At 35.6% G+C, this 26,687-nt stretch overlaps 1 long non-coding RNA gene across 1 annotated transcript in view; it reads right to left on the bottom strand.

The window, feature by feature from the left end:
* Nucleotides 1-23,454: 23,454 nt before the first annotated feature.
* Nucleotides 23,455-26,687, bottom strand: part of Gm42287 — a 114,103-nt gene continuing 110,870 nt past the window's right edge. Inside the window, exon 3 of the long non-coding RNA XR_881275.1 lies at nt 23,455-23,544. This is a non-coding gene — a long non-coding RNA (predicted gene, 42287). The remainder of the gene's footprint in view (nt 23,545-26,687) is intronic.

Genomic DNA, 26,687 nt, shown 5'->3' with positions numbered 1-26,687 from the left:
CCATGTGTTCTTGCTGGCGAGACAATAGCGCATGTGAGATTGTAGTTTATCACAATGTCCTCAAATGCAGACTTTTGGGGAATCAGATACCAATTGTTAATCTATAAGAAACTATGGAAGCATAAAGTAGAGTATTTATGGTAATCTACCAAGGTGGTGACAGGAAATGAGATGAAGAGGAAGATAATAGTAATTTCTACAAAGCAGGGTGGTCACTTTGAGAATACAAGATTGAAGCAGGTAAAGATGGAGAGAGGTGATTGCATATATTGTCATTAATTTCTGAACCTAAAATTTCTTGCAAAATCTACTTTTTAACAAAATAGATTGAACTATCTATAGTAAGTAGAAAACATCCTTTCTTATATTTTATTCTCATACCAAATGAGTTTCCTCTGAATATCATCTTGATATAGAGTCATAGATTAAATTGAATACATTTATCTGCATATCTAATTTGGATAGCTTGAAAAAGAAAGTAGTCTGTGGGTTATATTAAGAAGCAATTGTGTCTCCTCTGACAAACTAATTTTATGTTGTGAGTTATTTTATGACTTTTGAGAAGCCACGTTGAGGTTTTTAGTCCTATTTATTTCCACAACATATTCAACTAAACTTTAATCAATTTTAGATACTGTGCTTAGGTTCTTTGGTTTATCTAAACCATACCAGATTCCATGTTCCTTCATGAACTCTAACTAAGGGACAGAGTGACTGAAGCTAAATTCTTTGAAATATTGTGGTCAATGATTTGTATGATTGACAATATTATAAAGAATATTGGAATCATAGTATAAAAATCAGAACAAAATCATCTTTTACACACTATATTTGTTACTTAAAATATATTAAAATGTACAAATCTTAGGCTTATTAATTTTTGATGTGGAGTCATGGGGTTTATTATTCCTAATCTTTACCTGCATTCTAAAACATCAAATGAAATTAAAAACTATTATACACAAAAGTGTAAGCTTATACATGAAGCTTGAAATGCTTCCCTATCAAATTATACATCCAAGCTAAGAGCCTACAAAGCTACTCTGAGTTCATAAGAATCTTCCTAATGATCCCCTATAGCCTCGTGACATGTTTGCAGTTGGGTCCTGAGAACAACTTTAAAATGATCACCATTCATCTACATTATTTGTCTTCAATAAAATCCTATTTCTGGCTTTCCCAGGCTGTGTAATGGATGATTAATATGCAGGGTTAAAATACTAAAAAGAAAATCATTGTCATCTGACAAAAAAAGAAACACATGAATCCATCCCTAGTCAGATTTCTCTGAAAGCTCAAAAGAGCATAAGTTAGGTGACTGAATCTAGTAAAAGAACAATAAATTATATAGTTGTTAAAATCATATATGTGAAATGAATGTAGGGAGAATATTTTGTTTACTTAAAAGTATCCTCCTTACCCTGTATATAGAATAAGTAGATACAAAGATTTGGAGAATACATGATGGATAATATTCATGTGGGAGAAAAAAAAGGGGGGGCCACTGAAGGGTGCTGTTTGTTAAAACATAGTAACTACACTGTTACAGTAACTACACTGAAGAGCACTCTTTGTCACAGATAGTAAGTACATTGAAAGTTGAAGCCTTCACCAAGAGGACAGCCAATTTCCTACCTGTCTTCCAGGAAATAAATAGGATTCCCAACCAAGTGCAAAGTATTGTCAGAATTTAATGAGGTGCTTGCATCAGGAATTTGTTGACATGCAGATGAAAGACAAATACCAAGAAAGCTTTGCTGGAAGATAGGTGAGTGAGGGATTGTACCACATATATGTTCAAAGGAAATTGCTCAAATAGAGGTAGAATGCAATTTATGACTGTAATTTTTACTCTACCTGATTCTGAGAGAATCTGCTACCTATGGAGGGTGAATAGTTAGCAGTAATTTTTATTTGATAAGATTTAATCCTTAAGATTTAAGACTCTGTAAGGTTCAATATATACCATGACATGGCTAATAAGCTTAGTTTCCAACATTGTCTCTGAATGGTGAGCATTTTGGATAAAATGGATATGGGTGGTTCTGTTCGGTTACTTGCAAAAGAAGCCAGAAATTATAACAACAGCTAATACAATAAAGTATAATTTCAACTAATCTGTATTTTAAATATTTAGAGGTAGAAATGAATGTTAAATTAATCTTAATTTGAATTTTTATATATTATACATATTTAAGTTAATACTTTACAAGTTGAGACATTCAATAAAAAGAATCAAAAAGTTGCATACAAGAGGTAATTTTGAATTTTTATCCACATAATCAGCAAAATAGATGATAATTTTGCTATAGATATTGATAATTGCTTGAATATATTTTTAGTTTCTGTGAAAAGAATTGGTTGTCATTTTTCACACCTGACTTGCTGTTTTATTCGTCTTGAAGCAAATAAACAAATGTATATATTATATTAGTGTCATTCAAATTATAAGTAAAAGCAAATTCTTTTTTTTTCCATTTTTAATTAGGTATTTAGGTCATTTACATTTCCAATGCTATACCAAAAGTTCCCCATACCCACCCACCCCCACTCCCCTACCCACCCACTCCCCCTTTTTGGTCCTGGTGTTCCCCTGTACTGGGGCATATAAAGTTTGCAAGTCCAATGGGCCTCTCTTTGCAGTGATGGCCGACTAGGCCATCTTTTGATACATATGCAGCTAGAGACAAGAGCTCCGGGTACTGCTTAGTTCATATTGTTGTTCCACCTATAGGGTTGCAGTTCCCTTTAGTTCCTTGCGTGCTTTCTCTACTTCTTCCATTGGGGGCCTTGTGGTCCATTCAATAGCTGACTGTGAGCATCCACTTTTTTGTTTGCTAGGCCCTGGCATAGTCTCACAAGAGACAGCTATATCTGGGTCCTTTCAGCAAAATCTTGCTAGTGTATGCAATGGTGTCAGCATTTGGAAGCTGATCATGTGATGGATCTCTGGATATGGCAATCACTAGATGGTCCATCCTTTTGTCACACTTCCAAATTTTGTCTCTAACTCCTTCCATGGGTGTTTTGTTTCCTATTCTAAGAAGGGGCAAAGTGTCCACACTTTGGTCTGCGTTCTCTTGAGTTTAATGTGTTTAGCAAATTGTATCTTATATCTTGGGTATCCTAAGTTTCTGGGCTAATATCCACTTATCAGTGAGTACATATTGTGAGAGTTCCTTTGTGATTGGGTTACCTCACTCAGGATGATGCCCTCCAGGTCCATCCATTTGCCTAGGAATTTCATAAGTTCATTATTTTTAATATCTGAGTAGTACTCCATTGTGTAAATGTATCACATTTTCTGTATCCATTCCTCTGTTGAGGGGCATCTGGGTTCTTTCCAGCTTCTGGCTATTATAAATAAGGCTGCTATGAACATAGTGGAGCATGTGTCCTTCTTACCAGTTGGGGCATCTTCTGGATATATGCCCAGAAGAGGTATTGCTGGATCTTCTGGTAGTACTATGTCCAATTTTCTGAGGAACCGCCAGACTGATTTCCAGAGTGGTTGTACAAGCTTGCAATCCCACCAACAATGGAGGAGTGTTCCTCTTTCTCCACTTCCTCGCCAGCATCTGCTGTCACCTGAATTTTTGTTCTTAGCCATTCTGACTGGTGTGAGGTGGAATCTCAGGGTTGTTTTGATTTGCATTTCCCTGATGATTAAGGATGTTGAACATTTTTTCAGGTGCTTCTCTGCCAGTCTTTAGTTGGAAGAATTATTCTGTTTAGTTCTACATGACTCATAACCCCACTTTGGATGATCAAAGTTACAAATGCAAAAATAACACTAGTAAGGTTGGTAAAGAAAAATGCCACATTAAATTCAGTAAGTTCTTGAATCAGTCTTTCACTATAACAATGGCCTTTGGGAGAATTATTCCATAGTCATCATTCCATAGGTAATCTTAGAAAATGTAAAATAGTATCGGAAGAAGCACACATAATTTCTATTGGTTTATCAAATTCCTTTTAACTTCTTTAAAAAACAGTAAAATTCAGAAATGATTTCTAGCTTTTAAATATCGGTCTAACTTTCTCCTGTGATTGGATAGAAATTGTTAAATTATAACCCTGAAAATAATGTGTAAAGAAATAGGTAAGAAAGTAGTTTTTGAAAGATAACTTTGCTGAGATCTGGAGAGATGGGTTGGCACAGAATTTTGGGATACATAAACATTGAACCATGAGCAACTGATTATCTGTTCAGTTTGCATATAACTAATCATTGTCTCCCAAAATTCTGTACTGAGTTGGTATCTGCTAACAAAGAATTGTACTTAAACCTTCCTTGAAGAAAGGATAACACTGTTCAAATATTACCTCTGTCCAGAGGATTTGGCTCATAAGCCCCTAATTGCAAACAATATGACATAAAGTATCTATGGGGAATTGCAGGGTTGCAATTTCTGTGGGTTCCTGACAGAGCTGTGCAAATTTTGCCTGCCATTCTCCAAATGTTCATGGTTTAGACTCTACTAAGAGAAATCTAACTTGTAATTTATCCAAAACAAATTTCAAAAACATGTATACGGACCATACAATATAAAACAAATTTTTAAATATTTTCTAAAGAAGAAGAAGAAGAAGAAGAAGAAGAAGAAGAAGAAGAAGAAGAAGAAGAAGAAGAAGAAGAGGAGGAGGAGGAGGAGGAGGAGGAGGAGGAGGAGGAGGAGGAGGAGGAGGAGGAGGAGGAGGAGGAGGAAGAAGAAGAAGAAGAAGAAGAAGAAGAAGAAGAAGAAGAAGAAGAAGAAGAAGAAGAAGAAGAAGAAGAAGAATAGGAGGAGGAAGAGGAGGAGGAAAGATAAGATAAGATAAGAGGAGAGGAGAGGAGAGGAGAGGAGAGGAGAGGAGAGGAGAGGAGAGGAGAGGAGAGGAGAGGAGAGGAGAGGAGAGGAGAGGAGAGAAAAGAAAAAAGAAACAAAGGGCATTTTTAATCATTCTAATTCTTATCCCTAGACATATTATATGTAGCCATTAAAATGAAACACAATTGAAAAACAATGACATCTTTATTATTAAGAACTTTTTCATAAAATACTGTTGTGAAGGTAAAATCTAAGTTTCAAAGAGAGAAAATACATTTTATGCTATTTTTAGACTTAATACACTTTTTTTTCCATTTTTTATTAGGTATTTAGCTCATTTACATTTCCAATGCTATACCAAAAGTCCCCCATATCCACCCACCCCCACTCCCCTGCCCACCCACTCCCCCTTTTTGGCCCTGGTGTTCCCCTGTACTGGGGCATATAAAGTTTGCAAGTCCAATGGGCCTCTCTTTCCAGTGATGGCCGACTAGGCCATCTTTTGATATATATGCAGCTAGAGTCAAGAGCTCCGGGGTACTGGTTAGTTCATAATGTTGTTCCACCTATAGGGTTGCAGATCCCTTTAGCTCCTTGGCTACTTTCTCTAGTTCCTCCATTGGGAGCCCTATGATCCATCCATTAGCTGACTGTGAGCATCCACTTCTGTGTTTGCTAGGCCCCGGCTTAGTCTCACAAGAGACAGCTACATCTGGGTCCTTTCAATAAAATCTTGCTAGTGTATGCAATGGTGTCAGCGAGCAATGACACAAGTATACAACTAAGTATTTTTTTAAAAATCCTACTGTGATCAAATTATTTTAACATACAACAAAACATATATAAATAGTACATGATCATGTTCTAAAGAATTCATGTTATTAGCAATAACACAAATAGTGAAATTGTTGGTTTAACATTGTTTATTAAGCACCTATATAATTGCCACTATAAAACTGAGAATATCAAGTAATAGATCGTACAAAGCCCCTCCCACAGATCATTAATTGTTTCTGAGAATATAAAATAACACTTGTAATTTGACCAATTATTTGTCAGTTTAAAATAATTTAACATATTTTCCTCCATCTCTCCCAGCAATGATGCTCTCAATATTTTATACCAAATATTAAAATACGTGCCCTTGTGAGTATTTTGGCTTTAAGGATCCTCTCTATCCCTTACTCTCTCCCTCTCTCCTTTCTTCCCTTGTCTCTTCCCCTCTGCTCTTCTATCCTTTCTTATATTCCCCAAGTTCTTCTTAGTTTTATTCTTGAAAACAAAAACTGCTATTGTATCTACAACTTCCCTTGAACTTAAGATATGTCAGTTTCAAGTTCCGGAGTGATGGGGTTATGAGAATATGTTAGCAACTTTGAATATCACAAAAAAGTGTATGTTTTAAATGTAGTTCTTTGAAAATATTCATATCGGATTTTATAAATATTCTGTATTTTTGGTAGTTGAATATACAATGGAAAGTGATCATATGTACTCACCTTTTTTCCCTTCAACTTTCCCATGTTTACTTCCAAATGCTTTCTTCCTATATTTTGACTCTAGCAAATATTCATCACCTTTAGCTCCATAGTATTAGGTAGCAATCTAATATCATCTAGCCCATGTATGCCAGAACTTGGATTATTGATTTTATGAAAGATTTTGTACAGATAACTACATCTCTGTGAGATCACATATGCAATAGCCATGTTCTGTGTAATAGCTTTATCATATGAAATAGCCATGTCATGTGTAGCAGGCCACATTTCCTTTGACTTCTAGCCATTCTCTATATCCTATATTCATCCTTTCCTTTTGAGATGATCCCTGAGCTCTGGTTGTAAGGGAGCAAAACTCTATGTCCCAGTTAGAGCCAAATGTTCTACATCTTATTCTTTGCACTTTGCTGAGTTATGCATCTTTCTGAATTTAATGTTTCTCATTGCAAAGAGAGAACTCTCTGACTAGTGTTGAGAGATACACAAGTGTATAGATAAAACCATAAAATTTGGAAGTAATTTGATAGCATGACCATTTACCAAACTAACAATAACATGTTCTAGCCTGTCATATAACTTCTCCAGTTTTTGGCTTTTAACAGATTCACAGTAACAGGCATATCCCCAGTCACCTGTGGAGAAGGCTTCAAATACAATGAGGAACTCGTTCCCCACAACCATTGTGTCATGATTGGACTAGTGGGCACTTCTTTCCTAGGATGACATGTTCCAGCATGTAGTGACCAGTGTACATGTCGTTTTTATTTACTCAAATGATAGGTTTAGTTGAGAGCCATACCCAACCTGTGCAAATGCATGGTTTGAGTTAAATATAGAGTATTTCTTTGTCTGTTCTAACTATTCCTAGGTCTAGACCTGGAATCTACTAACCTCTGTGCCATCTAATCTTCCAAATGGACTGGTTCAATCAGGATTCTGTAAACTTCTGACTGAATTACTGTTTGACCTCATACTAACTTTGGCAATACATTCTAATCTTCTAGCTCTTTCTCATTCTCTGGCTTGTTCTGTCTTCACTTGTGTCTGGCTTGTTCTTCCTGCTACCTCTCCCTGTAAAATTGTCATACACACACACACACACACACACACACACACACACACACACACACACACACCAACCTCTCCCTCTCCTTCCCTCCTCTCTGTCTCTGCCCTCTATATGTCTCTTTCTGTCTCTGTCTTTCTATGACTCTGTCTCTGTCTCACTCCCTGCTCTGACTTGTTCTGTCAAGTATTTCTCTGATTCTGCACTTTGTCTGCCTCTCAGTTATATGTCACATTCAAAGATGGCTACTTATTTCTGTAAATAAACCTTACCTTCATTGTTAGAAATTAAAGTTGTGTACTAAGGATTTGACTATTCCAACCAGATCATATTATAATCCAGGATATATTTGCATTCAGCTGTCTGAATGTGCAGACCTGGAAGGTATTTAGATGTAATTCCTTTCCTTAGCAGCCAAGAGCTGTATTAAAATTCTTCTACAGATCAGTCCTGAGTAAAGAGATTGATATCTTTTTTTTCCTGAGTAGTCAACAACTCTTCCTTCTAGTATGATGAAATGTCATCAGCAGGGAGTAAATTTCTTCTTGCTTTGACATAGATGCTTTGAATGATGTCTGCAGCCAAGGAGTATAGCATTTTAGTGTTTAACACAATATTATTATGATGGGTAAATCAGGTAAATGACAATAGCCTATAGTTTTGGTGATCTTTGGGCCTTGTAACTCATAGGCAAGTATCTCATGCCTTGCTCTATCCTATTCATCTATCATCCCTGGTTGTATTAAGTTGTATTTTGAAATTTGATAGCTATCTAGTAACTTTTTCCACAAGGTTTTTTTCCTTTTTAAATAACTCTTAGTTTTAGCTAAGCCTCATACTACCTCCTCCTCTCTCTTATTATCACTCAGGTTTTAACTGAAGTAAGTACACTCTCTCATCTTTTAGTTGAAATATGCTCCACTATGCATTAAGAATTTTCTTCAAGTTGTGTTGTGAAGTAACCAGCGTCTACATAGTCTTTCAAAACTCCCTTCATTTATGCCACTTTTCCTTCAGGCCCTGATTCACTCATATTCTAATGCCCTTTATAACCAAAAATAAAAGTGTTTCAATGAATAGGGATTAGGGTTTATATGCTCAGTGAACCTGATATATATATACTAATAATTAATACAATGTTTTGTGTGGATTTTAAGAAGATTTCAATATATGATATATACAGTGTGATTCCACTTGTAAAGAATGTAGATAAAGAAAAAAGTCATGTATACCTGATTATAATAGGAGGTACAAGACATGGAAATACAGAATAAGATTGTGAAGTATCAGAAAGAAATATCATGTTTTAACTGGAAAGGAAAGAACATGGTAGTGAAAATGTTAATTTGTATAAGATCAGATACAAGTTAATGGGTGAATCATTGTAAAACTCTAGAGCTCTGTCCAATGGCCTGCTGATGAGGGAAATTCAGGGGATGACAGTTGGTTTGGGTATTGAAGCACATGTATAGCATCTCTCTTTTTGATGCATGAATACATCGTAAATCAAAATATATCCCAGTAAAGAAGAGACTACAGTCATAAATTTCCATAATTATTGTGGACTCCTGTCAGTATGGTCAATATTTATGAAGATTCAAAAATTAAAGTCCTAGTACATGCATGCACTGTGTCCTTTTACATTTATGTCAAGAAGTGGAAGTTTGAAAGTTTGCAGTTATTATTATTTTGGATACAGGCTTGGGAATAGGGAACTCTTGAAACTTTGGGGAACAACTGTAATTCTTAATTCTTTGTGGGATGTGGTTATTCTTTTGAATTTGATTTGGCAATGATTATATAATGTATATCTCTCTTGCTTTTAATCTGTTTTGGGATATCAATAAAAGACTGAGGCATGAAAAGGGTGAGAGAGGCATGAGAAGAACATGTGAAGAGTTAGTGAAGAGAGAATGTGAGGTGTTATGGAGAGTGCATTTGTGAGGTGTGTGTAAGGTGTATATGAAGAACAGTGTGTGGGAGAGAGTGAAAGGGGAATGCACAGAGGTGTGTATGAGTATGAGAGTTCAAGAAAAGAAAAGTACATAGGAGAAAAGCAGAATGCCCAGGAGAATGCAGAATGTGTGCAGCTTCAAACTGTAAATGAATGAATGAGGGAGAAAAAGAGCAGAGAATGAAAAAGAGAGAGAAACTTTAAGCCTTGAAAAATTGCCTGTTAGCTTATACCCAGCAAAAAAAAATCCCCCAAAAATTAGAAAATGAGAATAAGAGAGCAAATGTTAACAAGATAAACAACAAAGACAGCTATGTAGTTACTCTCATGGTACCTATTTTAATAATACCATCTTAGGTCCTATGACATCATGCTACCTTGACATTAAGAAAGCCAACAACTGAGTGAAATCAGCCTGCAGTGTACATGTGAGATGCTGCAGACATGCTTGATAAACCACTGAGAGCTAAGGACATGTCTTTGCACTGCACTGGGAAACTTTCTCACACAGGCTATCACCTTCAATTTCAGGAAACCAGAAAGTATGTGATCAATGTGTGATAGATAATAGCTTTCTCTCACTTTATTGACAAATAGTTAAACTCTTTAGTTGTGCTCAGAACTATTACACTCAATCTTCCAGTGTGCATTGCCGTTCGATTTTCTTTAGTGCATATTATTTATAAAAATCTTGAAAACAAGAAATGAACAGACCTAAACAAGGATATCACAAGCATTAGCACTCTTTTGTTTCCTTTTGGGATCTCTTTCATTTTCATGTGATATTTTAGTAGAGCTGAACTCACACTTTTCCTCTCACATGCATATATTTGTGTGGCTTGCATGTATGTTGTGAGATATGCATGATGAAGAGATGTGCACAACTGGATCCACAGAGGCCTATTGAGCTAGCCTTGCTAACCGATATTCCTCAGAGGATCTGATGGCTTTGCCTTCCAACCACTAAGCATATAAGTCAGCTCTCAAACACCCCAGGACTTATGGCAGAAAATGATTTCACCACAGAGCACACTCCCCATATCCAACTGAAGACATTTTTCATGGATAATACTATGAATGATTTTGGCTTCATTGAAATCTTTTTTTGATTACTTTGCTATATTACTGAACAACACTTAAGAGTTCTAGGTTTAGTCTTTTCGTGTAAATATTCTGGAAATAATTACTACAACATTACAAGAGTAAACCAGAAAGTTACAAAGACATTTTCTTATGCCCATGAAATAATACAATTTACGTCTAAATTCTCAAATCTCAAGAAACAGGAACATTCTGTCTAATGGAGCAGAAGCCATAGTCAACAACTTACAAAGACTTCAGGAGCTATATTGGGAAAACACTCACCTGGGAAATATAATGAATTATAGCAAGGCAGTGTAGCAATGGTGTATTTTGGCAAATTCGGCCAAGAATCTGACCCTGATTTTACAGTAATTGAGAAAGGTAAACTGATAGTTCTTTCTGGGGAATAGAAGAAAACTGATGTGTAGTGAACAGAATTATCTAATATTTTCTTCTTCAAAATTCTACTCCTGGCCCACACCACACTCCTGCTAACTTCAATAGCATATAGAGACAGAGGCATAGAGATCACCTTAGAAGACATACAGTTTGGAGTTCATGCCAGAGACTTTTTTATTAATTTATTGCAGCTGTGCTTAATCTCATCATTGAGCACATTTTCTTTGTTTTGTGTTTTGGTTTTGTTTTTTGTTTTTTTTTCTTTTTTTGTTTTTTTTTTGGGGGGGGGTGTTTTTCTTTTTTGTTGTTTTTGTTGTTGTTGTTGTTTTTTTTTTTTTCTAGACAAGATTTCTCTGTGTAGCCTTGGCTCTCCTGGAATTCTGTAGAACAGGCTGGCCTTGAACTCAGAAATTAGCCTGCCCCTGCCTCCCACATGCTGGGATTAAAGGTGTGTGCCACCACACTGGGACTGAGCACATTTTCTTATTATGATGTTGTCCAGTGTAAAACTACCTTCACACAACCTCACATCTTACTGCATTTTGAGAAAAAGACTTTTCTTTTATTCTAACACCACTACAGTGTCAATCTGTTAGCAAAAAGGTGATATAATATAGTCAAATAAACAAGTAAGCATCAGTGGGAGAATGTGCTCATCATTGGAAGAAAATTTCAAATATCTAGCCCATGATACAAAAGGTATGTAACTGGAAAAATTATAGAATGCCCCTCCTCCATTGCACAACATGACAAACTCACATAGAAAAGCCCAAAGTCATTGAGGAAGAATAAAACAAAACTTTGAAACATGATGACTATGCTAAAATAAATTGTTGTTGTTTAGTTGTTGTTTTTGTTGTTTCTAAAGCACATGGCAATGTAGCCATTGTTGTTTTTATTATTATTCTATAATGGTCCCCTAAATACTGGTAATATGGGCATGCATCATCTTTTCAAGCAGCACAAAGTATCAGATGTCTTTTATAACAGTATCCACAACAAATATAAGGCACAGACAAGATCTAGAAAAATTAACATAAAATTTTATATCAAAGACTCAGTACTTATTAGGCAGTGCAGTATGTCTACATTTCAACAAGAAGTGCAGATATTCCAGATGTTGTATCAATATGAAGAAATTATGTTCATAGTGTATAGCCTTGAGGATGATATAAAAACAGTACTCTATTGCTTTTCTGGGCTTCTACCCAAAATCCATAACTACGGTCTGATCGTGAGAAAAATATGCCTCAAATTTTAATTGAAAGATATTCTATAAAAATGTCACCAGTTCTTCTCAAAACAGTTGACATCATAAACCCAAGGAAACAATGAGAAATTGTCTGGAGGTTATATATACGTATAGATATATTCTGCCTACATATACATATTTTCACTTTTTTCTTCTCAGACTAAAGTTTTCTGATCTTCTTACTGGCAATGTAAAAGCCATTTCAGATTTCTCTAAGAATTAATATTCAACTACTGTCTAGATTAATATCCAATTTATATTTTAGTGTAATATATAAAGCATTGGATGTTTGCATAAATATAATGCTCAAAACTGTTTGCAAATATACTTTTCTTGAATTCTACTAACAGATATTTTATATAATTATTATAGACATTTACATTTGTCTGACATGTAATAACAAAGCTTACAAGAAAAAAAGAACCTATATAAATGATAATTTATTAATAGTCAAAACCAAGTATAATATACTCATGTTTCATCCTTAATCTAATTTACTTGCATCCTCTTAACATATGAATTTAGGCATATTTTATTTCCAAGTGAACAAATGCTGCATGTGTTTGGACTACATGTGTTAGGAATACTGTCAAAGGCACAAATTTCAGTGAGGTAGCCAAATACAATCCTGAAAAGAGCATGAATCTCTCATTATATAGGACATATGATAATTCTTATATTACTATAGTGATAATAGTATAGTAAATAACAGAGGATGTTTTAACGTTTTCTAAGCAGCAAAGCCTTAGCTGAAAGGTGGGTGACTGCCAGACATGCTCAGAGGAGCAAAATTGAATTAGTTTTAATACAGAAATTGGAGAGGAAAATTGCTTGTGATAAAATGAAAATATTCACTAACACAACATTGTGGAAATGCACTGTCAGATTTTTTTTAAAATGACCCTTTCCTGTAGGTTTTAGAATTCAAACATTAGTTTAGAAAAGACATGGCATAATATATGTGTCTTGTCAGGAAAAAAAAAAAAAAAAACATGTTCTGAGAACTAAGAATCCATTATAGTCTTGGCAAATGCTAGGCATTTAAATACATTTTAATGCTGTTCAAAGGAAAAAAAAGCTCATGCTGCGGAAGGGATTGCGTGTTTCTCAGCCTTTTAACATTTTCTTTAAATCCTGTCAGGAAAGAATGGGTAAGAAATAAATGATAAATGCTTCTGATATGGAGGGTCAGGAGATAAAAATCAGAAAATTGGTTTATTGCATTAATTCAAAGAAGTGTTTTTTTTTCCACAATTTATAAACTCAGATTGAAATTTACATTACAATCAACACCATTTTACACCTAGGGTTTGCTAATCAGTAATATGATCTTCATTTCTTACTCATGTGAACATGCTCACTGCTAGTTATTGTGACATAATTGATATCACATACATTATTAAGTTGTTTAATTATATAGTTAACTCTATAGGAATTAACAGAAGTTGATTGGGAGAAAAACAGAAATTTGTTTATTGTTTAAAATACCTTAAAAATATTACAAACCTAAACATCAGTCTTATAAAGGGAGATTTTTGAACTATGGCAGCAACAACATAATTAATATCTGTGTGTAAAATCTTCCAGAGTGAATTTGTTTAAAAAGATTAAAATTGAAAAATGAAGTAATAGAATAGACATTTCTGATTGTTTAGAAATGCTTGGACTTTTTATTTATAAAATCATGGTAAGTCTTAAAGCTAGTGACAGTGGAGGTTTAGTGAAATTTCATAATTTCCCCCAGGGTGCTATGCTTCCTATATTATCTTATTTTTAACATGTTATTTCTAAGGAGTGATAATGGTACTCCTTGGATGATAGATCTTATAGTGAAGGGATAGGATATAGAAATGAACTTTGTATTAGGTGGCTGTGATGATTTGAATATGCTTGGTCCAGTGAGTGGCACTATTAGGGGGTGTGGCCTTGTTGGAGTAGGTGTGGTCTTATTGAAGTAGCTGTGGCCTTTTTGGAGGAAATGTTTCACTGTGGGCTCCGGCTTTAAGACCCTTGTCTTAGCAACCTGAAGCTAGTATTCTATTTGCATTCAGATCCAGATGCAGAACTCTCAGTGGCTCCTGGAAGCTGCCATGCTCCTGCCTTGATAAGAGTGGACTGAACTCTGAACCCATAAGCCAGCCCCAATTAAATGTTGTCCTTTATAAGAGTTGCATTGGTCATGGTACTTGTTCACAACAGCAAAACCCAAACTAAGACAGAAATTAGTACCAGGGCTGAGATATTGCTGTCCTTGACCTGACTATGCTAATGTTCTGAAGAATGTGGGTTCTGAGACTTTGGTTTTGGGAACCCATGGAATGCTTTAAGTGGAGCTTAAAGGGCCATCCTAATAGAAATATGGAATGTTGTAGTTCTGAGGGTGCCTTGAATTGTGTAGGTCTGCTGGCGTGAGATGTTTCAATAGAGAAGAATGTTAGTATGTGGCCGGAAGACCGTTTGGTGATATTTTGGTGCAGAACATGACTGCTTTTTGCCATTGTCAAAAAGTCTGCCTGAGGCTAAGATGAAGAGACATAAATTAATTGCACTGACAAAGGAAGTCTCAAACAGCCTGGTATAAATTCTGTGGTGTGGTTACTAAAGTTCACTCTTACAAAGAGTGTTTTAATGAAAAGAAAGAAAGAGTATAAACTATTTGGTTCAAGTAATAAAGGAACAGAGCACCAGGAAGTGAAACGGAGTTGATTTCTATGTTCAAGGAGATATCAGATTAAGGGAGTGGGACAAGATGCCACCCAGCTAAATTTAGGTTGAAACATTGTGGTACACAACTTTAATCCCAGCAGACAGAGGCAAGCAGATCACTGAGTTCAAGACCAGTCCTGTCCAAGTAGAGAAAAGCTTAAATTCTGGCATGGTGGTACAAGCCTTTGATGCCATCCAACATTCCGTAGACAGAGACATGCAGATTTCTGAGTTTAAGATCAATCTACAAAGCAAGATCCAGGACAGCCAAACTTACACCACGAAGTAGTTGGAAAACAGAAAGCTGTTGATAATGTAGTAGAACAAGGTTCCATGTTCCAGCTTTAAAAAGCAGGAGAACTGCAGAATGTGTGCAGAACAGGGTCATGTGTCTTTTGCTATAGAGTCAAAAATGGAAGGGACTACTTGGACAATTGATGTTGGTTAGCTAGACCTAAGAAATTAATGGAGATTAAGAACAGACCATCATCACTGAGATGAAATCTTCTGGGAAATGTGTTCTGAGAGCACATAGAAGCTGTGTTCCAGAGATAGCCAAGGTTATACCTCCTGCTGCAGCTATACTTGGCAATGTATAAGAGTCATACAGGTGGTACTGGTTTTGAAGGCATGAAGGGTTCATGAAGAGCATTATAAAATGCCATGGAAGGCCATTAGTAGAGGTGCAGCCTCAGTTGCAGTTGACAGCCCAGGGCACACAAAGAAGTTGAGGCTTGACAACAGGACGAGAGCCTATTAAAGGGTGTTTGAAGCCTAGTTGCCAAGGAAGATCCCAGTGTATTGAAGATGACAGTACCATGGCATAACCATCATGAACAGCAACAGCAGTACAGTGGAGTAAACCTGTGCTTAGAGTGCTACAGAGGGCAGACCTGGGGAAGGGATGCAAGCTGTTTGGAGGACCCCAGAAGATCATGTGTGAATCCTACATACTGGAAAAAGAAGCTGTGAAGTTGAACTAAAGTTGGAGAACCCAGGATGTTAAAGGTGCCAGAACTATGGGATAACTGCTAGGGCAAGCAGCTAACAAGGAGTGGTACAAGACTAAAAGAATGAAGTTTCTTGCTGCTGAATGCCTGATCTGTCAACAGCAGTCAACAGGTATGAATGGAGTTTGAGACATGAAGAATGCTTTGTCATCAGACATGGAAACATGGGGTTTGCAGTTTTCCCAGCTTGTTTTTGCCTTGCTGTTGTCCAGTTTTTCATTGCTGTTGTTGTTATTGTTGACATTGTTTGTTTGTTTGTTTTTTACTTTGTACAGGATTACAGTTAAGAGACTGCATGAATCTCAGAAAAGATTTTAAACTTTGGATTTTTAACATTTTGGAGGCTGCTATATGCTATTTGGACTTTTGAAGTTGGATTAAATGTATTTTGCAATATTCTATGGCTAAGTACGGCATCCCATAGACTCATGTGTTTGAATTAGCCCCATAGGAGGAATGTGATGGTTTGAATTATGCTTGGCCTAGGAAGTGGCACTATTAGGATGTGTGGCAAGTTAGAGTAGGTGTGGCCTTGTTGGAGGAAATCTGTCACTGTGGACATGGGCTTTAAGACCCTCATCCTAGCTGCTTGGAAGCTAGTCTTCTGATTGCATTCTGATTGAGATACAAAACTCTCAGGTATTCCTTTGCATTGCCTCCCTGGAAGCTGCCATGCTCCTACCTTGAAAATGATAGACTGAAAGTCTGAATCTGTAAGTCAGCCCCAATTAAATGATAATAAATGTTGTTTTTTATAAGAGTTGCCTTTGTTATGGCCAACACAAAATAAACTCTATGTCATTTTAAAGATTCTCTGAATAATAATGCTTTGTCAAAGCTGTTGCTGCTGCTGCTGCTGCTTCTTCTTCTTCTTCTTCTTCTTCTTCTTCTTCTTCTTCTTCTTCTTCTTCTTCTTCTTCTTCTTCTTCTTCTTCTTCTTCTTCTTCTTCTTCTTCTTCTTCTTCTTCTTCTTCTTCTTCATCTTCTTCATCTTCTTCTTCTTCTTTACTTCTTTCATGTGGTTTTTCTATGGTAGATGTCTGGGTTTTTTATTTTTCCATATGATATTGAATGTTGTCTCTTTCAAGGCCTGTAAAAACATCAGTAATATTATCTTGTCAATACAAATATATTTATGACAATTGTGGAACAATTTTTTAGAACATTCCACTTTTTTCAAAATTGTTGTTTTTGAATAGATGGTATGATTACTTAAAAATTAAGCATCTAGGAAGAGTAATTTCATTTATATTTCATTGTCACTACCATTGATCCAAAGATATTATAGATATGTTTCTAAAAGTTTAATCTTATTTGTATCCTCCAAATGTTGTTGTGAATTACATGTCTATTAATACTACTCCTATTTAACAATTGAAATCCTATATTTGAGGACTTAAAAGACAAATTAAATTATGAATATATCGTAAATATATTATTTATATTTTAGTTTTTGATAATCTTAGGATTGAGGGTCAGGCTTATTGAATATTTCTATGTTTGTTTTTCTAAAATGGACACATGCTATCTCAAAATTACTATATAAAAGGAAAGTCTCAAGTGGCGATACTATATTTCTAAAGTGGAGATTTCAAGGCTAGAGGATGAATAAAAATGATGAGAGAAATAATTGAGCTATATTTTGTAGGCCTTTGGAAAACATTCTTGTATCTAACAATGAAACATCACATGGCAAATACTAACATACTTACTTTGTGTAAGAATAATATTAATAATATGAGTAAAGAATACTATTTAAGATAGAAAGTTCTCATGAAACTAATTCAAACATGCTATACCATATTATGAACTGTTTTAGATTATTATCCCTCGAATCATAAATATATATGATATCTATTTGCTATGTTGAATTACATGTTTTTTAATTTATTCATCAGTTTCTGAGACATAGAATTTTTCATACTTTAGTTTTAATATGTGTATTTCATTATCCTACAGAATTTATGTATTCTCTATCAAAAAGTATAATTTTGAAAACTACTAAGTGTGTCAGTGTCCAATTTGAGTGTAAATACTCCAAAGATGGAGTAAGAGAAATGCTTCTCTATAGTACACTGGATTATCCACAGAGAAAACTGAAAATAGATTTTACATGAATAAGTGTGGATGTGAAGCAAAGCCTTAGTACACAGTAGAGGATTAATTCTTGCTAAGTTGTATTCCTTAGTAAGCTTTAGCCACACACTTCCCTTACAGGAGCTCAAGTTCCCTGAGATAGAAAAGAGATACTGGTAGAGAACGCAAGCCATTTATTTTGTCTTAGTTTTTAAAGCTCTGATAGATAATGTCCAGAGAAAGATTCTACATTGTGCACATGTAGGTGCCATGGAGCTAGAGAGCCAGGAGTCAACATTTAAAAGTCATTCTGCCATAGTAGACAATGACAATGAGCTCACATCAGTCTGAGGATGACAATGTGCTAATTGTGGTAATAATATTTAAATATAAGAATCAAGAAATTATTCTCACTTTATAACCCTGTCTTTCTGCCACTTAAGAGTAAATTAAAAATAACTATATTTTTTCTAATTTATGTGGGAGAGATGATCTAACATATGCAGAGTTAATAAGTAATTACTTTAGTTACTCTTCTGTTGCTATGATAAGACACCCTGACCAAGGCATCTGATGAGAGAAAGAGAAGTTCATTAGGCTTCCAGTGGAAATGGGATGAGGTCATGACTTTGGGAAGTCAGGGTAACAAGTATTAAGTGTGGAAGTTTTGGTAAGGAGATGATATTTCATACTTCAAACATAAATAGTAAGCAGAGAAGAAATAACTTGAGGTAGAACAAGACGACTTTCAAAGGCCATCCCAGTGACAAATGTTCTCCAGCAAGGTAGCACCATCTGAGCTTCACCAGACAGTGTCACCAACTGGAAACCACAGGTTCAAATGTATGACATAATGGGTGATTTTTTTTTAATTTAAGCCACTCAAATCATAAAAATAAATTATCTAAAAGTTATTTAAAATGTATTGCTCATTATTGCATATTTATTATGAGACCTATTTAAAAGAGCTACTTAGATATATCAAATAAAAGAAAGATTATTCACACACATACATATATTTATTTTCAATTAATGTATCTTGCCATGACAGTCTGAATTTTACCTTCTATGATCTCAGAGGTATATACTTATTTAATCATTTAGCTTCAGAAAGCTATTATCCATCAGTATGATTAGTATGCAGTGACATTGCCCAATTGGTAAGTGCTCTTGCTGTCACGTTTCATAACTTTAGTTTGATTCCTGGATCAAACATAGTGGAAGGAAAGAACTGACTCCTGGCTTCCTCAAATTATCCTCTCACTTCCATATTTGCCCTCTGGCATATTCTATTTTATATATAACATAAATATAAAAATTTAATTTTATTTTTATCTTCTAATAGTATAAAGTGCCCAAATTACTTTCTAAATCTCTTTTGGATTGTATTAAGTTTATATGATCATAGTTAATTTTAATTGATATTTGTAATACATGAAAGGATTCTCTTCATTTTTACTCTTTCAATAGAGGTTATTAATGTGCAAATATCTATAATATAGTATGTACAGAGACAGTATATGTTATTCTTGTTGAGAATGGTTCCTAGTTTTTCTGTTTTGCACATCACGATGGTATTTTTATTTCCATGTTACTAATTTCCTCCAACTTGATTCATTGTTTTACTATAATCTGGAGCCTCCAGTAGTATTTTGTGAATATTGGTAAGCTAATTTAAAACTTTCTACCTAAAGGCAAAATGCTTTGAAGATCCAAGTTAACCACAAGGGAAATAGAACTATTGGTTTTATAGCAACAGATATCAAGATTTAGTATCAAAACAGTAAAATTAGAACACTGGCATTTGGACTGAGTCACATAAATGAAGCAGTCATGTACAACAGAGAGGCAAGTAATGTGTATGCTAATATGTAAACCCTTGAGCTTGAAAGTACTGGCAAGAAATTCACTGAAACAACAAAAGTTTACTGATGCATGCTTCTAACCAATTTGATTGTATCAGAAAATAATACATCTGAAACACTCAGTCATGTGCAAATCCAGTTCCATATTTTTGACTTAATGGCTGAACAACTTTTCATAAAAAAAAAAATCATTCAAAACAGTAAAAAGTAAACAAACTGTATGAAATTGTTTTCATGAACATAAAACTATAGCATTTAATAGGACACATATATAAATTATATGGTGGGGGAAATGAGAAGCAGTAGTTTCCTGTCCAATTACATTAAAATTTTAGTGCGCAGGAGGTCTGTGATTGGCCAGGGAAAAGGGAGGTGGAGCTACGAGTTGCAGAGATAGAGTGCATCTGGGGAAAAGGTGAAGAGTCAAGATGGAGATGGATGGACAGGAATAAGAGCCAGATCCAGCGTGGTTTTAATAGCCACAAGTAGCTATGATATCATAAAAGATAGAATATTTGGGATAATTTGTCTAATCTAGGTGGGCAGCTTTTATCATTATCAATTGTTTTGGAAATTATTGTATTGTTATCTTGTGAATTGAGAATTTATTGATGTATAAGTCTGATTTGTTAATTATTAGTTTCTAGAGTTTTTTTTTTTTTTTTTCCTACCAAGTTGTTAGATGCTATGGTGGCTGACCACTTGGGTAGACAGTTGGTGAGTGGGGTTCACTTGGCAACAATCCGCCAAGGAAACTTGGGAGCTCTTTTTAATACTTCCCACAACAGAAATGTTTAAAATAAATAGTTGACAATAAGTCATATTCTGAAAAGAAGATATCAGAGCATATTGAATGAATTATAAACAAAATAGATATATTGAGAAAATGGCAATTTTTTCAGCAATCAGTTCTGAACAGAAGTTATCCAAATGTCAAATAAGAATTGAGATGACAATAACAGTGGATACTTATGAATAAACTGCATCTTAAGCCAGTCAAGATGCAAGTATGTTTTGTTTCTACTCACTACAATGGAAGATTTTAAATCATTCTATTATTTATATCATAGCATCATACATTTGTAACTTCTTTCATATTTCACAGGCAGCTGAGGTTTGTATTTCTCAACCAATTTGTTTTTGGTAGCAGAATGTGCACAATGTGGCACTGAGCCAATTCTGCATAAAAGACATAGGAAGCATCAGAATTTTTTCAGTGCTTCCCTTCTGAATTCTTGACTCATTATGTAAAGTCTTGATCCCTTGGGAAGGATAACATATAAAGCAAAGGTGGGTCAAACCTCAGCCTCAAGCTGTTTTTCCTAAACTGATGTTAAAACTCTGAAAACAATGTTAATGTTCATTCCTAAACATGACTGCAGCACGTATGCACTGACGCCTACATAAAGGTTGATAACAGTGGAGAACATTAAAAACTCTCATTTAAGGCTAATAGAAGGAGAAATTGTTCTATACTTCGAGAGACAAAAACAGGACAGAGGCAGAAAGAGTTACAGAGAGAGAGAGAGACAGAGACAGAGACAGAGAGAGAGAGAGAGACAGAGAGAGACAGAGACAGAGACAGAGACAGAGACAGAAACAGAAACAGAAACAGAAACAGAAACAGAGGAAATAATCAAAAAAGGAAACATCCAGTATTAATAAGACACTCAACAACTATGTGCCTAAATATTGATCAAAGATGATGATTAAATGATCAATAATAACAATTTTCTAATAGACAAAAGGTAGTCAGAAACCATATGATCACCAATAATAAAAATGACAAATAAATTAATAAGCATTGACAAAGTTGTGGTAATCCCCATAAATTAAAATGCAAGTTGTAATGTCATTTATAACAAAGTGGATATAAACTAAGCATTGAATAAAGCAAGACCAATATAGAAAGCATATATTATAATGCTGTACACTTAAGTTGAAAAGTATTTCAGGACAGCCTATAATGGAGGACATACAAACAGTGGTGATAATTGTAGGTAGAGGTGATAAATAGAAAGGAATGTAAAAGAAGCTTTTTTGATCACATAATATTCTTCTGTTTTTATATGTATAATTAACAATCTTTTTACTACACACAAATTTAGTGAATATAAAATCCACTCTATGTTAGTCATTGTACCAGCTTCAGCCTACAGCTCTACTACATAACCCATCATTCTGAGTTTGGATACAAGAAATTTTTAGGGACAGTCTCTGCATGGCCTTTCCTTCAGTCTCTGCTTAACTTTATCTCCATACTTATTTTGTGAGTATTTTTTTCTCCTTTTAAGAAGGACCAAAACACCCACACTTCGGTCGTCCTTCTTATTGATCTTCATGTAGTCTGTAAATTGTATCCTGGTTATTTGGAGTTTTGGAGTTATATACACTTATCATAGAGTGCATACCATGTGTGTTCTTTTGTGATTGGGATTATTCCATATACAGTTACCAAACTCAGACACTATTGTGGATGCCAAGAAGTGCATGTTGAAAAGAGCCTGATATGACTATCTCCTGAGAGGCCCTGCCAGAGCCTTACAAACAGAGAGGCAGAAAAAAATGGTTTGCAGCCAACCACTGGAATGAGCACAGGGTCCCCAAAAGTGGAGTTAGAGAAAGGACCAAAAGAGTCGAAGGGATTTGCAACCCCATAGGAAGAACAACATCAACCAATCAGACCCATCAGAACTCCCAGGGACTAAGCCACCAAAAAAGGGAGTACACGTGGCTCCAGCTGCATATGTAGCAGAGGATGACCTTGTCATGCATGAATAGGAGGAGTGCTCCTTGGTCCTATGAAGGCTCAATATATGCCCCAGTGTAAAATCGAGGATGGGGAGGTGGGAGTGTGTGAGTGTCTGGAAGAACACTTATAGAAGCAAGGGAAGGGAGAATGTGATGGGCTGTTCCCAAGAGGGAGGGAGACCAGGAAAGGGGATAGCATTTGAAATGTAAATAATAAAAATATCCAATTTTTAAAAAACTAATTAAGGTAATGTAAAATAAAATTTTGGCAATAACATCATCTTATTTGCTCCTTGGGAGTCACATTAAGCAATGTTTTTCTTATTGTTCCAAAGCAGTAGAAATGTAACAATGAAAATAGTAGCTATTGGGATTGCCATGGTACTTTAATTTGTATACTTGGCTTAAAATGTACACAAACACACACACACACACACACACACACACACACACACACACACAAACAAACAAAAAACTTTCTTCCTAAATCAACCAAGACCAGCCATTAAAACACTGTATCTGAATTCCAAGGATTTATTGTCCTCTCATTAGCATTAAAAACATGCAAGGTCAAAACAGACATGTTATATTTCAAATTTATTATCTATTATTTCATTTATAACATACATTTCTACCAAAAATTATTATGGATTCCATAGAAGTTTTAATTATATATTTTACTTTGTTAGCTTACAATAAAATGACATTTCCTCCCTATACTAACTCTACCATACAACCCTACTTCCTCTTTCAAATCTATGGCCTCTTCTTTCATTAATTGTTGTTAAATACATATCTATGTATACATATACATTCTAAATGTATAAATACAACATGCTCAGTTAATGTAGTGCTACTTTCGTATAGATATTCAGAATGCTTATTTGGTTTCAGATAACGTGCAGAAAGAGAGCAGGCTCTCGGCATTCCTTAACTACCTGTAGTTCTCTGTGCAAGGTTAAGGCTTACGAGCTTTCCCATCTGTATTGTCATGCCTAGTGTTGTTGCTCCTTTTCAGCTCATGTTCAGGTAGGCATATAGGTACATTTTCTGGGCACAACGTCTAACATTCCTAGGAGACACAATTTCACAGCACTTTAATATCACACCCTTTCAATTCCTTTCTTAATGCTAATAAAGTTTCATGACAAGACAATCTAATTTTGGCATATAACAACCTAGATAGGTAACAAATGAACATTTTATTGCTCAGAAAACCGAAAAACAATACTTACTTCCAAATACAGGGTCATACAACATCCCAGGTTAAACTCAACAATTCACAGAACAACTTTAAAATTCTTGATATGGTTACTAGATTTGTAAGGATGAAACAGAATTTACAGAAAAAAAATATTGTGGCCCAAAAATTGGTGAAGAGAAAAAAATCAACATACATTCTATATGAATATTAAATTGGGAGAAGAATAAACTAATTAACATAAAAGTCTTTTCTGATATTTCATAGTAAACCTATTCCAGCTCTGAATCTCATCTTATAATAATTTTATTGTACACCTCACATACAGTAACTGAGGCCAGGGAAGTTGTATAAAAGGAAGAAATATATTTATTTTTAAAATAAAGTATTAAATTCACATTTTATATTCTTCATGCATGAAATTTATGATAACATTTAACCATTCTCATGTTCTTTTAAATGTTTATATGCATCTATAATAACAAAGTAAATTGTTTTAATAATAAAACACAATAGCCTAAGAATAAGAAATGCTGGGCAGTGGTGGTACATACCTTTATTCCCAGCACTTGGGAGGCAGAGGCAGGTGGATTTTTGAGTTTGAGGCCAGCCTGGTCTACAAAGTGAGTTCCAGGACAGCCAGGGCTATACAGAGAAACCTTGTCTCGAAAAACCAAAAAAAAAAAAAAAAAAAAAAAAAAGAAACAATGACATCAGCATAATTGTTAGATCTAATCCCTACCACATTTAAACAGAATACTTTTCAGCAATTTAATATCTAGCTAAAGTAAAAGCATTCTCAAACTTGCTGAGAATCTGCAATCCTTCTACATGTTATGTATGTATCTACAAGCTAAAATTCTATAATTATCTAAATAGGCTCAAATTTGATATGTATTCCAAATACAATTATATATAACAAATTAACAATATAAAAGACCAAATATTAGCTTCTTATTACACAACGTGACACTACAGGCTAAAAGCAGGGCAGAATCTAAATGTGTACATCTTCTTAAGATGGGGGGTAGGACATAATAGGCCCTCTATAAAGTTCCAGAAACCTGGGAGGTGAGAGACTTCCAGGACTCAATGGGCATATCCTTGGACAAAAGGTCCAACAGTAGGGAAAGAAAACTCATAGAATCTACCTTCAGTAAAAAGACAGGGCATAAAGTGTAGGGACAGGGTTACCAACCCACAGTTAAAATTTCTGACCCAGGATTATTCCTATCTAAAAGAACTACAGGAACAAAATGGAGAAGAGACTGAATGAAAGGCTGTCCAGTGTGCAGCCCAACTTGCGATCCATCTCACGGGGGGAGGGGTGGCATGCAACAAGGCCAGACACTACTACTGATGAAATGGTGTGCCTACAAACAGGAGTCTACTTGGAGGGCATCATCCTGAGTGAGGTAACCCAATCACAAAGGAACTCACACAATATGTACTCACTGATAAGTGCATATTAGCCCAGAAACTTAGGATACCCAAGATATAAGATACAATTTGCTAAATGCATGAAACTCAAGAAGAATGATGACTAAAGTATGGACACTTTGCCCCTTCTTAGAATTGGGAACAAAACACCCATGGAAGGAGTTACAGAGACAATGTTTGGAGCTGTGACGAAAGGATGGACCATCTAGAGACTGCCATATCCAGAGATCCATTCCATAATCCGCCTCCAAACACTGACACCATTGCATACACTAGCAAGATTTTGCTGAAAGGACACAGATATAGCTGTCTCTTGTGAGACTATGCTGGGGCCTAGCAAACACAGAAGTGGATGCTCACAGTCAGCTATTGGATGGATCACAGGACCCCCAATGGAGGAGCTAGAGAAAGTACCCAAGGAGCTAAAGGGATCTAGAACTCTATAGGTGGAACAACAATATGAACTAACCAGTACCCCCGAGCTTCTGACTCTAGTTGCATATGTATCAAAAGATGGCCTAGTCAGCCATCACTGGAAAGAGAGGCCCATTGGACTTGCAAACTTTATATGCCCCAGTACAGGGGAACGCCAGGGCAGTGTGGGTGTGGGTGGGTAGGGGAGTGGGGGGGGGTATGGGGGACTTTTGGGATAGCATTGGAAATGTAAATGAGGCAAATACCTAATAAACAATATTAAAAAAAAAACAAAAGAACAAACAAACAAACAAAAAAAACAAAACCAAAAAACAAAAACAAAAAAACCCAGGAGTCTAGCATGGCTAATCTCTGAGAGGCCCTACCAGCAGTTGATTGAGACCAATGTAAATACTTATGCACAATCATTGGACTGAAGTCAGAGACCCCTATGGTGGAATTACAGGAAGGCAGGGGAAACCTCATAGGAAGACCTGCAGTCTCAACTAACCCAGACCCCTGGTAGCACTCAGGTTATGAGCAGCTAACCAGGCACTGTATGCAGGATGGTTAGAGGCCCCTGGCACATACATAGCAGAGGACTGCCTGGTCTGTCCTCAGCTTTAGAAGGTACAACTAATCCTCTAGAGACTTGAGGTTTCTGGGATGGTAGATATAGAAAATGTGGTACATTTACACAATGGACTACTATTCAGCTATTAAAAACAATGAATTCATGAAATTCTTAGGCAGGCAGATGAAACTAGAAAATATCATCCTGAATGTGTTAACCCAGTCACAAAAGAACACAAAGAACTCACTGATAAGTGGATATTAATCCAAAAGGTAGGAATATCCAAGATACAATTAACAGACCACATTAAGCTCAAAAAGAAGGAAGACCAAAGTGTGGATGTTTCAGTCCTTCTTAGAAGTGGGGAACAAAATACTAATGGTGGGAAATACGGAGGAGACTGCCCCACCTGGGGATCCATCCCATACTAAGTCATCAAACCCAGACACTATGGTGGATACTAAGAAATGCTTGCGAACAGGAGCCTGATGTAGCTGTCTCCTGAGAGGCTCTACCAGTGCCTGACAAATACAAAGGTAGATGCTTGCAGCCAACCATTGGACCTCCATAGAGGAGTTAGAGAAAG

The sequence above is a fragment of the Mus musculus genome, chromosome 4 (assembly GCF_000001635.26).
Source record: "Mus musculus strain C57BL/6J chromosome 4, GRCm38.p6 C57BL/6J".
Lineage (NCBI taxonomy): Eukaryota > Metazoa > Chordata > Mammalia > Rodentia > Muridae > Mus > Mus musculus.
Note: the sequence above shows the minus strand (reverse complement) of the source record. Positions and strands in the feature narration are given on the sequence as shown.